Below are 14,787 nucleotides of genomic sequence, written 5' to 3'. Positions count from 1 at the left end.
GGCAGGCCTTGAATGCTGCCTTGAAAGCTCAAGTCCTCCACTAATGCCTTTAATTCCTAATCCACCAGGGGGCCATGAAGTGTGTATGGGCCGCCCCGTCCAATTTCCCCCCTTAAACTGAGCCCATCGAAGAGCTTTGCCAGAGGTCCTTCCCCGCAGCTTCAGCTCAGCTTTGCCCTGGCCCAATGGCTGGCTCAGCGGTCCCACTCCTGGGCCTCTGAGGAAGGCGGCGGCAGGAAAAAGACCGCATTCTTCCCCAAACAATGGGGAACGGGATACCTTTGGAGTGGAGATTGGCTCCAAAGCAGTAAGTGGGAAGGAGTAGACATGAGAAAGTCAGAAATGTGGGAAGATGTCTACGAACAGAGGCAGAGAGCAAGCTGCAGAGAGCCCCTGATCGTGGAAGGGAGGGTCCCCCAGGGGGCATCGGGGGACACCCAGTGATCACCAAACCAGGGAGACTCGTCTGTATGTCTCTGCTGAAAGGAAGATTCCGTCTCAAGGATGTGGGGAAGGACGTGGCTTTTTTCCTCTTAGAAATGAGATCGTGAAGATAAGACAAACATTCAGTCATCGAGAGGAGGATGGAGGCCAAAAGAACGGGCCTGGAAAGGAAACTGGGTCCGACTCGTGTCCTCTGGAAAGTCTCCCTACAACTGACCGCGGATGTTCCCCAACCCCGGTCTGAGAGACCGGAGACCTGGCAAGAGGGCCTGGGAAAGGTCCGCAGTAACGCTGGGCCTACAAAGGGAAAGAGTGCTGTGAACCCCAGGCAACCATAGGCAAGGCTACTTTGAAATGTCGAAAAACTGGCCTTGTGGGAGGACAATGTGGCTTGCTTTTCTCAAAACACAAAAATACATTTTTTTAAAATGATGATCCTATAACCATTTGTTTTGACATCATCCTAGCTTGCCAAATAGATTCTTTCTATCCAGAGACCCGTCCCTTACACCAAAGAATCTGAAAGATTTCTAAAAGGAAAGAAACAGACATTTATGAAGCGTCCCCTAGGGTCCAGGCCACGCTAAGCACTCCGTAAAGACTCGTTCACTCGGTCCTTGCAATGACTGAGACCGCCGCATGCTGAGATCAGAGACCGTCTCTCTCCCGATTCCCACCACTGAAAAATGCCCGCACTTCCTCAAGTTCTGTTTTGTTTTTTAAATGTGTCCTGATTTGGGGGAGCCAGTTGTTCACACTTTTAATGTGAGCATTTGTGCCTTAGGATTTGGCAGATGCTACAAATCAGGGCTTGAATGATTGTTTCATTGATTGCCTAGACTTAAGAAAGTGATGGAGAAAATGTTAATAATGTAGATTAGACTTAAAAATGAGTTGTGTGGGGACAGCTGGGTGGCTCAGTGGATGGAGAGCCAAGCCCAGAGATGGGAGGTCCTGGGTTCAAATCTGGACTCAGACCCTTCCCAGCTGTGTGACCCTGGGCAAGTCACTTAACCCCCATTGCCTAGCCCTGACCACTCTTCTGCCTTGGAACCAATATGCAGTATTAATTCTACAATGGAAGGGAAGGGTTAAAAAAAGCAATAAGAAAAGAATGAACCTACACCAAAGCTGTGGCAACCCAAGATCTGAACCCAAGTCTCCGGATGCTGATGCTCTGTCACAGATGCATTTGTTTGAATGAATACTGCATTACAGAACCTCTTCCCCACAGGACTGAATTGCTGGTCTCCCAAATAAGAAACGGATCCCAGGCTCCTAGACGTACAGCCGGGAAGGACCTTAGAAGCCAATAATGGAGTGGCCTCATAAATGAATCAATGGGCAAAGGGGCGTTTAGTTATTAATTAGGCACGTTCTGTGCAAGGAAGAAAGCAAAGAGGAGCCTCTGTTCTAAAAGAAAGAGACGAGAAGCAAGAAGTGGTGTTTAGGGAGGACTTTTGGGGTGTGGAAAGTTCCAGAGCCTGAGGGGAATAATATGGCGACATGGACTGAATGATGACTCTAGACCTGACAAACAGCTGATGAGCTGACAGCTGGGTCCAGGCACTCCCCAGGCAGGGATTCCAGAGGAACCAGAGCTCCGGGGAGGTGCAATAATTTGCTCAAGGTCACCCAGGCAGCAAACATCAGAGGCTGGACTGATCTTGTCACTGCACCATGCTTTTCCAGCCCTCATCTACACAATATCCCTGACTTAAATGTTATATATTCTGACCAGAGGAGAGGATTTGGGGTATCGGGGGATATCTTGAAATACTGTTTAGTATTTTAATCTTTTGTTTTTAAACCCTCACCTTCCTCCTTAGAATCGATTCTGTGATTTGGTTCAAAGGTAGAAGAGCGGTAAGGGCTAGGCAGTGGGGATTAAGTGACTTGTCCAGGGTCCCCCAGCTAGGAAGTGTCTGTGGTCTGATTTGAATCCAGGACCTCCTGCCTCCAGGCCTGGCTCTCAGTCCACTGAGCCACCTGACTGCTCCATCCCCCAAACTCCTTTTAACATGATATTTGTATTCAAGTTGTTTCATGTAAGATTCTGAGTTCAAATCCAGCCTCAGACATGTATTGGCTATGTGACCCTGGACAAGTCACTTAATGTATTTGCCTCACCTTCCTCATCTGTAAAGTGACCTGGAGAAAGAAATGGCAAACCTCTCCTATATCTTTGCCAAGAAATCCCTAAATGAGGTTATGAAGAGTTGGTCATGACTGAAAAATGACTCAAAGCAAACTTGTGCTAAAGGTGTTTCATGTAAGATTCTTTGAAGGTGAGCATTAAAATTCCTTATAGAATATTAAGTCCAAATCTGGTTCTGGCCTTTCCTCTACATTTCTCTCTCTGGATCCCTAGTGTGTAGTATAATGCTTGGCACACAGTTGGTGCTTAATACTTGTTGGTTGATGGAGCTGAAAAATGACTGAATATTTATTGACTGGGAGGGAGAGTGGCGTGGTTTGTTCTCTACTTCAAAGAAATCAATTTATTTTCATTTGCATAGAGACAAGCTCTCTCTTGCAAGATTCTTTTAAGGTTCATCTCTGCTAAGAATCAAGGAAATTACCGAGAGGAATATTCTAGTTAGACCCAAGAACTTGCTAATAATATGGATCTTTATAGTAAAAAATAAGCATATCATGTGGTTGCCTGAAGAGGGAATGGAATTATTTTCCCCAGATTTCTTTAATAGCAAGTAATTATACTGATATCTTTAAAAAAAAAAACAACCCTGTAAGAATCATTTTCTGATGTATTCTGTCAAACCACATCCTCTTTCTATAAACCCACCATTGTAACAAAGGAAAACAAACAAAAACCATTGACAGTCCAGTGTCTGACAATGTGCAGCATTCTGCTCCATTCTGCCTCTTTGCTGAAAGGAGGTATGTATATTGTTTATTATCCCCCCCCCCCCCCTTCTCTCTCTCTCCCCACCCCTCTCTCTGTCTCTCTCTTCTTTTTCTTCCTTCCTTCCTCCTGTTCTATGGAACTGGAAGGACCTCCAGGAACTGATGCAGAGTAAAAGGAGCAGAACCAGGAGAACATTGTACACAGAGACAGATACACTGTGGCACAATCAAATGTAATTAACTTTTCTACTAGCAGCAATGCAATGACCCAGGACAATTCTGAGGGACTCATGAGGAAGAACACTATCCACATCCAGAGGAAGAACTGTGGGAGCAGAAACACAGAAGAAAAACAACTGCTTGATCGACATGGGTCGAGGGGATATGTTTGGGGATGTAGACTCTAAACCATCACCTTAGTGCAAACATTAATAATATGGAAATAGGTCTTGATCAACCATACATGTAAAACCCAGTGGAACTGCATGTTGGCTGGGGGGGGGGGTAAAGGGGAGAGAAAGAACATGAATCATGGAACCATGGAAAAATCTAAATTTAATGAAATAAAAATCTTCAGTAAAAAAAAAAAAAGAAACCTTCCTCCTTTCCCTTCCCTTCATCTTAGAATTGATACTGTGTATTGGTTCCCAAGGCAGAAGAGTAGTAAGTGTTAGGCAATGGAGGATGACGTGACTTGCCCAGAGTCACATAGCTAGGAAGTGTCTGAGGCAAGATTTGAACCCAGGACTGCCTGACTCCAAGCCTGGCTCTCTATCCAGCGTGCCACCTGACTACCCCAACAACTTCTTTTTTTTTTAAACCCTTACCTTCTATTTTAGAATCAATACTGTGTATTGGCTCCAAGGCAGAAGAGTGGTAAGGGCTGGACAATAGGGGTCAAGTGACTTGCCCAGGGTCACAGAGCTAGGAAGTGTCTGAGGTCAGATTTGAACCCAGGACCTCCCGTCTCTAGGCCTGGCTCTCAATCCACTGAGCTGCCCCCAACTCTACTTTTTAAAGAAAGTTTTTCTAACGTCAAGTCCAAATCCGGTTCTGGCCTTTCCTCTCCATACGTGAAGATGGCTATTATTTCCCTCAAGGCTTCTTTCTTTTTCCCTCCTTTCCCTGATTCACATAGTAATCCCCGTTGCTTTGCCTCCTCTGTTTTAGGAGTAATTCTGCCTATAGGGGAAGAAGCGATGGGCTCCCTGGGCTCCGGGAGGTGCTGCCCAGCCCCAGGGCGAGAGAGCCAGGCTGGGCGCATCCTGCTCTCCCGGGGATGTGGCCGCGATGCTCGCTGCTCTTGCTTGGCCTCAGAGGGTCACTGAAGCCTCGATCCGCCGCCCTCTGCCCGCGGCTCCCCGGACTCCCGGAGGCCCGGCCAGGAGCCCAGACTTGCAGCGTGTCTTTCTGTGCTGGTTTTAGCGGCTCCCAAGGCTTGGGAGCCCCGGGCCGGGGCGCCTCTTCCTGGGCATCTGGAATGGAGCAGAAACCAGCTTTGTACACACCGCTGCTATGAAAGAATATTTTATTCCAACTGCCTACGTCGTGAAGAGTCCTGACTTTGGAGTCTGGCGGCCCACTAGGGTCAAGCCCTGGTGCTGCCCCTCGGGGGTGGGACGCGGACCCTCCCCCTGGCCGTTGGAGTCTCCATCTCCTTCGACTGGTCATGAGGCTCGAGGGATTGTCTGCGTCAAAGGGCCTGGTGGAGTTCCCCCCCCCTCCTCCCTTCCCTCCCCCCACGAGGGGGCAGAGAACGGCGTGCGGGGGGGGGGGGGGCACGCAAGAACCATTGCCCCGTTGTAGATGGGATTCAGCGCGAGATCCGAGATGAGAAAACTGCCGCCGAGGAGGATGCCGGGACGTGGGGCTGGGACGGAAAAGCCACGAGGAGAGGCTGAGCCGCGGCCTCAGAGGCGACCGGGCCTTCCTCGGGCCTCGGCCTTGGCTGGCTCCGTTCCAGGCCTGTTCGGGCGTGAAGCAGGGCAGGAGCTGGGCCTCCCTGCCAGCCAGGCCACTTTCTAGGAGGAAACGAAGGACCGACGGTGGCTTTTCCACGTCAGGCCCTGCTGGTGCGGCATCTCGCGTCCGCCAGAGCATGAGAGCCCGAGTGGGGGGGGGGGGGGGGCGGGGAGGTGCGCAAAACCCCCACAATTACAGGTCTGAAACGCCGTCTCTCACTTCTCCCGGGATGGAAAAGGTCTCCCTATTCCTCTCCATAGTATTCTTCCAGTAGCCCACGTTTGACCCCGCAGCCATCCCCGACGACGTCTCTGCCCAGTCTTCTTCGCTTCTGACTCGGTGACTCCCCGGGAGATTTTCTTGGCCAAGATCCTGGAACGGTTTGCCATTTCCTTTTCCAACCCATTTTATAGATGAAGAAACGGAAGCTAATAGGGTGAAGTGACTTGCCCAGGGGCACACCGCCAGCATCAGAGGCCAGATTTGAACGGAGGGAGATGAAGCTCCCCTGACTCCACCCAGCTAAGGAGTGACGTCACCCCAGGGAGATGGGGGGCGGGGCAGAGAGGGAGGGAGGAACGAAGAGGAGTCAGAGTGACCAGGAGACCCAGGAAGGCCCAGGAGGAAGGAACCAGAAGAAATGGGACAGCAGAGGACGGCTGCAGGCAAGATGGCGCCAGGGGTGGACCGTGGCTTCCAATGCTGGCTAGCGAGAGCCCCTGGACAAGCCACTTCACCCCAGTGGCCTGTCCCCTGGCGCTCTTGTTTCTGTCTTAGAAATGATCCTAGGACAGAAGGCACGAGTTTGGAAAAAAGAAAAGAAATGAATGTTAAAAATGGGCTATTTCGCTTCATTGCTCCCATGCAAAGTGGGGATCCTAATATATGCATTCTCTACCACGCGGGGTCATGATGGAGCTCTCTGAAGCATAGACGTATACATGCAAAGCATACATGTCCAAACACATGTCATTCTTATGGTTGACCCTGGAAAGAGGAGTTGAGTACAGTCTCAGGAGGAGAGGTCTGGGGTTAAGAACCCAAAGAATGGAGAAAAACAAGAAGTGGGCCATTAAGGTAGGGAAGAGGAGATCTCAGCATGTTTGAAGGAGAAAGGAAAGGGAGTCTCGGAGAGGGAGAAATTCAAGATGGCGGGGAGGGAGCCAGTGATGGGGCCAGTGAGGTCTTAGAGTGACTCTTCCTAACATTATTGTCCTGGGAGGACGCAAACATCTCATTGGCTTTTTATAACAACCCTATTATAAAGATCCAATGAGATGATATTTGTAAGGTGCTTCACACAGTGTAGGTACTTAATTCATGCTTGTTTGCTTCCTCCCAGGTGAGCATTGAGGAAACTGAGGCAGAAAGGGGTTAATGACTTGTTCAGGGTCACAGAGCTGGTAGGTGTCTGAGGCTGGATTTGAATTCAGGTCTTCCTTACTCCAGGACCAGGACTCACCGGCACCTTCTAGCTGCCTCTTGGCATCCAATCCTGGGTTTCTTTGGCAGTTTGTCGAAACTTGGGGATGGGATCCCTTCTCAGAATAAGGTGTTTCAATCACTGAAGGAAACTATCCCTTTCAGGTAAAGGTGAACAAATACAAAGATACAAAATTCTCCCATCCAAGCTTACAGAGCCCTGAAATCCACCCTTGGATCCCTCCGAGGTCCACAGACCTCTGGGTAAAAACACCTTTTAAAGAAAGAATTTGTGTTGAAGGAAGTGTGACCATGAGTGATGAATTAAAGTGGCCACATCTTTGGGATTCTCCCCCCCCCTTTTTTTTAAATCCTTACCTTCTGCCTTGGAATTGATACTAGGGGGGGGCAGTGGGTGGCTCAATGGATTGGAAGCTGGATGACCCTGGGCAAGTCACTTAACCCCAACTGTCTAACCCTTACTGCTCTTCTGCCCTAGAACTGATACCTAGCACAGATTTTTTTTTTTTAACTGACCGATCTTTGAATCAAACCTTAGAAGGGTCTGAGGCCAGATTTAAACCCAAGACTTCCCACCTCCAGGCTGGCTCTCAAACCACTGAACCACCCTGTGGCCCCAATTCTTCATTTTCTTTAACCTTGAAGAGAGTGGGGAGAAATCAGCCCCTGAGGCGCCTGCAGTGGTCCCAGGCTGCTGAGGAAGACAAATGGGTGGACAGGGGAGTGTAGCCAGGAAAGACCAAAGGGAATGGATAAAGGGACCCGCATTGATGAAGCACCTGAATCTCTGACCAGTTCTGTGCTGCTAGGTGCTTCAGTGACTGAAGAGCTTGCTGAGACCCAGGGGGGAGGGCCAATGGGAAGCGGGGGACAGGGATGCAGGTGAGGATGCTGTGTTCAGAGAGGGGGAAATGCAAAGGGAGGAAGAAGGGAAGAGGGGCTCTATTCGCAATAGGAGAACTCAGTTCCGCTCCCTGTGAGTGTGGGGAAGTGACTTCCCCTATTGTGGAGGAATCCCCTCATCTTTGTCCCCTGGAAAAGGAAGGAGTCGGGCGGATGCTCTGGGTCTACTCTTCCCAAGTCTCTGGCTTCTTCTCAAAGTCCCAAAGTGCAGAGCATCCTGGGCACTTGCAGTACTCAGACTGACGTCTAGGTGGCAGCAAAACCTCGCCCCTGATTCCTCAGAGCTGACGACCCGCGGTAAAGGCTAGTCCCAAAGCAGATCCGTGCCCCATCCCCGAGTCCAGAATCTTCACTCTGGGATCTCTCCCCTCGGCCCCCCCCCACCCCCGCTCCAGCCCCTGAGGTTTCGGAACGGGACGCCTCAAGCGAGCGCCAGAAGCACAAACTTGAGTTTTCCTCCGCCTTTGGAGGACGTGTTATCTTACCGATCTGAAAGAGCTTGGGTCGCAGCTTCCCTTTGGCTTGGCGGGGAAACTCTTTGAGTGCTTCTTCCCTAAGAGAAAAAAACTGTTAATGGCCCGATTCAATGACTGGGCTGAAACGCGAGACCGTGGTCTGGTCTCTAAGTGTCTTTGTGGGGGGAAAGGGAAAACTTTATTTTTAAGTTCTTAGAATTGGAAAAAGCCCAACCAGGAAAAATAGGCTTCTCTGTCTCTGAGCCTATCGCCCCGTCCCTAAAGTCAAAGGGGAGCCTTGATTCCTTCTTCTCATCCAACTCCATCAACTGCCCCAGTGCCTTTAGGGACCTCAAAGGACTCCTTCCAGTCAGTTCCCAGTGATGCACTCCCGAAAGAGTGCTGGCCCCAGAGGCCCCGGATCCTAGACCTCAGAAGTCTTCTGGTTCAGTCCATTTTCTCATTTTACAGATGAGGAAACTGAGACAAAGAAGTTAAATCCAAGCGCTAGAGGCAAGGCTCAAATCGAGCTCTTTCTGACCTCCCTCTAACTTCCCCAGAGTCACAGTTACATTCATGTGTTCGATGTGTAATAAGTCCCTTTCCTCTCTTTGGGCCTCAGTTTCCTTTTCTGTAAAATGAGGGGATTAGGTGGCTGGTGAGATCCTTTCTAGCTCTAAATCTATAATCTAAAGGAGGGGAACTACCCCTCTGGGACCCGGAGTCTCCTAGAAACTGAGGAGTTCTGCTGTGTCCTCTGCCTCCCTAGAGCCAACCCAAGCGCATCCATGCAGCCACCCACCGCTAGGAGGAAATCACAGCGGCAGCCGTGGTGAAACATAAAGTTTATTCGACTCAAAGTGACGCAAAAATTCTTAAAGAGCTCTTTGGCAGCCGATTATCTAGAAATCAGACCATGTGAGGGGGCCTGGAGTACAAAAAGCTCCCCCAGCGCATGGGCTGCCCTCACGCTCAAAGTCAGGCACCGGAGTGACTTCGGGGCAGGGAGATTTCGCCTTGGCCAGCTGTCGGGGGAGAAGGCTCTCGCATCCACCCCGCGCCCAGGTACCGGCTCCTTTCTCTTGTCAGCCCGCACCTCTGTGCCTGCTCTCTCCCGGAGCCTCTTCTCTCGGGATCGGATAGGAAAGAGGCAGGAAGGCAGCCGGGGAGATCCCTGCGCTGTCCCCGGCGCTTCTCTGGCAGCCTCAAGTTTCCAGAGGGAGGAGAGGAGGGGAGCAGGGCCAGGGGGCTTGGCCGGGTAAGCTCTCGGAGCCCTCAGCCGCGCAGGGTCGGGGGCGCTGGGGGAGAAGTTTGCTCCGTCTCCTTGGGCTTGGACTCGGCAGCCGAAGGGCAATTTCGTTCCCTTGGCTTTCCGTGCCAGTCGCCTCCCCCCCAGCCAGTCAATGAATGAGCGACCCCCGACCTGGAGCGAGGCAGCCTTCTCCGAGGCTCGGGGCGACTTGGGGAGTTTCTGGCAAATAGCAACCCTCATTGACCCAACGGGAATTCTTTGCTGTGGCATTGCTAGAGAGCAAATGGGGCGGGGGGGGGGGCGACCTGTGCCGCTCCGCCGCTGGGTGCTCCTTTGGGCTCCGGACAGAATGAGGCCAATAACGCCTGAAGGACCAGCCCACTGAGGCACAGGACGCCCTTTGCCGGCTCTCTCTCAGGTAGTAGTAGGATTGCTGTTGTTATTGTGGCCGGCTCCTTAGCAGTTTACCAGAGGGCTAATATAGTAATAACCCAGAGAATATTAAAAGGACGTTTGCTGCTCTCGGGGTCAGAGGACGACAAGCTCAAAGGTTTAGAACTGGAAGGGACCTTAGAGACTGCCTGGTGGAATCCCTTTCTTTTTACAGAGGAGGAAGCTGAAGCTCAGGAAAGGTAAAAGACTGCTAAGGGTCAGGCAGGATTTGAACTCAGACCTCCCCACCTCCAAATCCAGCAGTGTCTGGGCTCCAGAGAGGCTGCCTGGTTCTCTTGGGTAAATAATGTATAGGATCTGTTTTGACTCGATGAGCCCGCGTGGATAATTTATGAGTGTGCTTAGCTCCCTTTATGGCCAGGGAAGGACAGCTGGACCAAATAGTGAATGGCTTTGGCTTTCCATCCCATCTGGAAATGGTCTAAGAAATCTCCCACTGGGATTGGCGAGGAATAGGGAAGCTCAGAGGATCTGAGCAGGGAAGGGATCCGCGCCTGGCGGGGCTGGGGAGGGATGGGGATGGGGCATTGGGCCGCTTGGGACTCGGGTCCTGTTACTGGTGAGAACGTTCCTGGCCCCCTCCCCGACTTTCTGCTGGGTGGAGAGATCTGCCTGCTTGTGGCTGTGCGCGCAAGAGGCCGTAGCCAGGGAGAGTTTGTGCCTTTTTTCTTTCTTTCTCTGGGAGCCGGGGTGAGTGAGTGCTGGGTTTGAAGCGGCTCGATCAATGAAGAAGAGGCCCTTCCTCCGACTAAGTGGGCTAGGCAGTCCAATTAGGAAACCTCCGGGATGTTGCCTGCCGGCAGAGCCATCCAAATCTATTTTTCATTACTAGCTGTCCCCTGCAAGACCCTGCCTGAGCTCTGGGGAGCAGCGAAGGAATGACACGGGGCAGTGGCTGTCGGAGATCTGTGAGACTGAGAGCCACATTCAGCCTGGCAAGGGAAGCAGCGGCATTTTCCAGAAATCTTCAGAAAGGCCAATTCCATTCACTCGCCATTTCAGAAGCACCTACTCTTAGTGGAGAGCTTTTCTCTGTGTGCCAGAGGCTGTGCTGGGTACAAAAGCCAAAAGAATCCTTGCCCTCAAGGAGTTCCCCTTCTCTAGAAGGGATACACTATGTTCAATAGAGAAATAAATGCAAAATATTTACCAAATGATGCAAAGTAACTTCCAGGGGGAAAAGTACTGACAGAGTAAATCAGAGAAGGCTTCCTGAAGGAGGAGGAACCCATATCATGCTTTAAAGAAAGCTAAGGGGTGTTGCTGGATAGAGCATTTGGTTTGGAGTCAGATTTCCAGTTTCAAATTCTGCCTCAGAAACTGGCTACATGTTGGGGGGGGGGGTTCCCTTACCTCTATGGGACCTAGTTGTAAAATCAAGGGTTTGGACTCTCTTAAGTGCCTTCTGACTCTAAGTATATGCACTGATGAAAATGGAGAGATGAGGAGGGGGTGCCTTCCAGGCATGGTATTAGATACAAAGTCATGGAGGTAGGAAATGGGATGTCATACACTTGGAGGTTTCATTGTACTTCTTTCCGTTGGGAGAGAGGTCGGGGTGGGGGTGGGGGATGAGGAGAGGGGAAGAGAACTCGGAGAGTCTTCCCTATAGCAACTTGGCCAAAATATTCCCAAGACACCAGCCAGGCAGTCCAGGAGATACCTGAACAATAGAATACACTAAATGAGCGTGGTCACTGGGCAGAGATGATGCCAGGGGCTCCTTGGAAAGCAGCCTGGGAGGTTTAGCTCCTGGTGCATTGGACAGGCAGAGACAATAGGAAGAAGTCACAAGTCGGCCTTTATCTAAAGATGTCTGAGTGGCTCTGCAGGGATCGGGAAGCCGGTGTATCCTGAGAAAAGAGGGCTCCTTCTTCTTGACAGCCCACCCTCTCCCATCCCGTCGCCATTTGTACTTGGCAGTCACAGAATCACAGCTCAAAGGGCAGGCACAAAGGAACCCTCTGAGGGTCCTCAATACCCATGGCAGCAATGACAGCCCATTCACCTAGGGGATCCTTAAGTGGTCTGTGACCATCCCCAGGGCTTCCGCCTTAGTCCCTTTCTCAGAGGTCTCCCACACCAAGAAGAGCCATCCTTGTAGGATTTCTAAGCCAGTTATGGGCTGCCAAATTGGGGGGGGGGGTAGGTGTACCCATTCTGCCAGTTAAAGTAAGATTTACAAAGTGTTTTCTCCCATTAATCCTGTGACTTTGATAGTGCAGGATCTATTTTTTCAAATGAGGAAACTGAGGCCTGGAGAAGTTAGGGATTTTCCAGTGGCTACTGAACACCTCAGGTGAGGTCTGAGCTCAGGTCTCCTGACTCTAACCCAATGCTTCTTCCACTGTACTTCCAGATCTCTGAAGTGTTAACTTTATACTATCCTTGCTTTTTTGGATATGAACTACCTGTGCAGCCTGGGTAGGCTGCTTCCCATTCTGTGCCTCAGTTTCCTACAGCTCTAAAGTTAGGGGATCAGACTCCAGGAGTTCTAAACCCCCCTCCCTCCTCAAACCCCCCAGAGCCTCTCAGATTGTTCTTTTCTCAGTCCCTACAAAGTCTTAGAAGTGGGCTGGCCACTATAAACACTTTCTTTTCCTTACAGAGCTGGCTAATTCATGTTCACCTAGTTAACTAGCCCCAGTGAATTGGCAGATTTCTGGGCTGCTGGGGAAGGGGATCAGGTGCACATCAGAGGATCCAGTACTGTTCCTTAGGAATATCTGCTGATGACTAGTGAGCAGTAGTAAATTTCTCTTTCCTTGAGGGCATATAAGTACTTTGCCCAACTTTGTGAATAAGTGTAAAGAATCAACTAGCCCACACATTTCCTTTCCTTTTCCCTTTTCCTTTCCTTTCCTTTCCTTTCCTTTCCTTTCCTTTCCTTTCCTTTCCTTTCCTTTCCTTTCCTTTCCTTTCCTTTCCTTTCCTTTCCTTTCCTTTCCTTTCCTTTCCTTTCCTTTCCTTTCCTTTCCTTTCCTTTCCTTTCCTTTCCTTTCCTTTCCTTTCCTTTCCTTTCCTCCTCCTTCCTTCCTTCCTTCCTTCCTTCCTTCCTTCCTTCCTTCCTTCCTTCCTTCCTTCCTTCCTTCCTTCCTTCCTTCCTTCCTTCGTCCCTCCCTCCCTCCCTCCCTCCCTCCCTCCCTCCCTCCCTCCCTTTCCTTCTCCTTCCTTCCTTCCTTCCTTCCTTCCTTCCTTCCTTCCTTCCTTCCTTCCTTTCTTTCTTTCTTTCTTTCTTCTTTCTTTCTTTCTTTCTTTCTTTCTTTCTTCTTCTTTCTTTCTTTCTTTCATCCTTTCTTCTTTATTTGTTTCTCCTCTCTCTCTCTCTCCTCTCTCTCTCTCTCTCTCTCTCTCTCTCTCTCTCTCTCTCTCTCTCTCTCTCTCTCTTCTCTCTCTCTCTCTTTCTCAACTCAAAATACCATTACCTTGGGGGGCATCTAGGTGGCTCAGTGGATTGAGAGCCATTCTTACAGATGGGACCTCAAGATACTACCTAGCTGTGTGACCCTGGGCAAGTCACTTAATCCTTTATTACCTCGTCCTTACTGCTTGTCTTCCTTGGAACCAATATGCAGTGTTGTTTCTAAGATGGAAAGTAAGGGTTACGATGTTTTGTTTGTTTGTTTTTAATGTCAGTACTTCACTTATAGATTTGTGCTCATGCCAGCCAAAGCGTCTATGGGCTCCTCGATAAAATTCCAAAATCATAACAAACTTCATTGCTAGAAAAAAAGAAGAGTAAGAATTTTTTCAGGGGGAACTATGGAAAAAAAAACTGGTGAAGGGCTTGGGTTTCAAAATGTACATGAGGCTATTAGAAAAATTGATTTTTCTTGGACCAAGATTTTTTTTTAAAGGAAAACTAGATCAACTAGAACTGAAAGGAAAGCCCAGAAACAAAACTTAATGCACATGAGATAGTGTTTGAGAAACCAAAGAAAGGAAGGGGGTGCTTTTAATTTGATAAAAACTGGTGGAAAAATTGAATATGACCAAAAACAGGTGAATATCTATTCCTCCCATCGTATGACATAATCAACTCTGGTTGGTTTGGTCATCTAAATATTTTCAAATCACCAAAAATGAGAAGAAAAAAGACTAGCTCATCAATCTCAACTGCAACAAGGAAGAACATTTGAGTTATTGAAAAATGGAAAAAATATTGGAGACAAATATGAGGGAGCTGATTATAGGAAGAAAAAGGGATGTTGCGTGACAAAATAGCATCTCTAAAGTGAAAAGGAATGGATTAAGAAAAAATCTTGGTGGTCAATAGATCTTTTTAAAATCTGACATCTAGCATTTATAAGGAACTAATACTAATAACTATGAGAGTAAAACTCATATTTATAGGAATGTCCTCACACTGATACATTTCTTCAAATAGAGAAGTCACCAAAGGACTTGCTAAGGCAGTTTTTTTTTTTTTTAAACCCTTACCTTTTGTCTTGGAGTCAATACTGTGTATTGGCTCCAAGGCAGAAGAGTGGTAAGGGCTAGGCAATGGGGGTCAAGTGACTTGCCCAGGGTCACCCAGCTGGGAAGTGTCTGAGGTCAGATTTGAACCCAGGACCTCCCATCTCTAGGCCTGGCTCTCAATCCACTGAGCCACCCAGCTGCCCGCTAAGGCAGTTTTTGAAGAAGAAATACAAATGATTGGTAACCATCTAACAAGATTTTTTAATTAATAATCAGGGGAAAGATCAAAACAACTTGAGGAAAGCAACGTCATTACCCTCCAGTTAGTAAAGAGAGCTCAAAACATTTTAAAAATTTAGCATCAGAAACAGACCCTCTGCCACGTCGTTGGTGGCATTCTAGATTGGCATAAGCTTTTTGGTGAGAAATCTGGCTACAAACAGTCAAGCAGCTGGTTACTGCCTCTTTGACCCAATCATTCCCCTCCTGGGACTTTAACCTACAGAAGTTATTAAAAGGGAAAAAGGGGGGACACACCCATTTCTATGAAAATTTGTAATGGAGAAAAACTAGCAAGAGCCCCATATG

The 14,787-nt window shown here is 49.1% G+C and overlaps 1 protein-coding gene across 1 annotated transcript in view; it reads left to right on the top strand.

Moving 5' to 3' along the window:
* The first annotated feature begins 8,011 nt into the window (after positions 1 to 8,011).
* Positions 8,012 to 14,787, top strand: part of SLC6A4 (solute carrier family 6 member 4) — a 64,297-nt gene continuing 57,521 nt past the window's right edge. Inside the window, exon 1 of the mRNA XM_016429283.2 lies at positions 8,012 to 9,140. The gene's annotated coding sequence lies outside the window, so the exon portion shown is untranslated. The remainder of the gene's footprint in view (positions 9,141 to 14,787) is intronic.

The sequence above is a fragment of the Monodelphis domestica genome, chromosome 2 (genome assembly GCF_027887165.1).
Source record: "Monodelphis domestica isolate mMonDom1 chromosome 2, mMonDom1.pri, whole genome shotgun sequence".
NCBI lineage: Eukaryota > Metazoa > Chordata > Mammalia > Didelphimorphia > Didelphidae > Monodelphis > Monodelphis domestica.
This window is presented reverse-complemented; position numbering and strand designations above follow the sequence as displayed.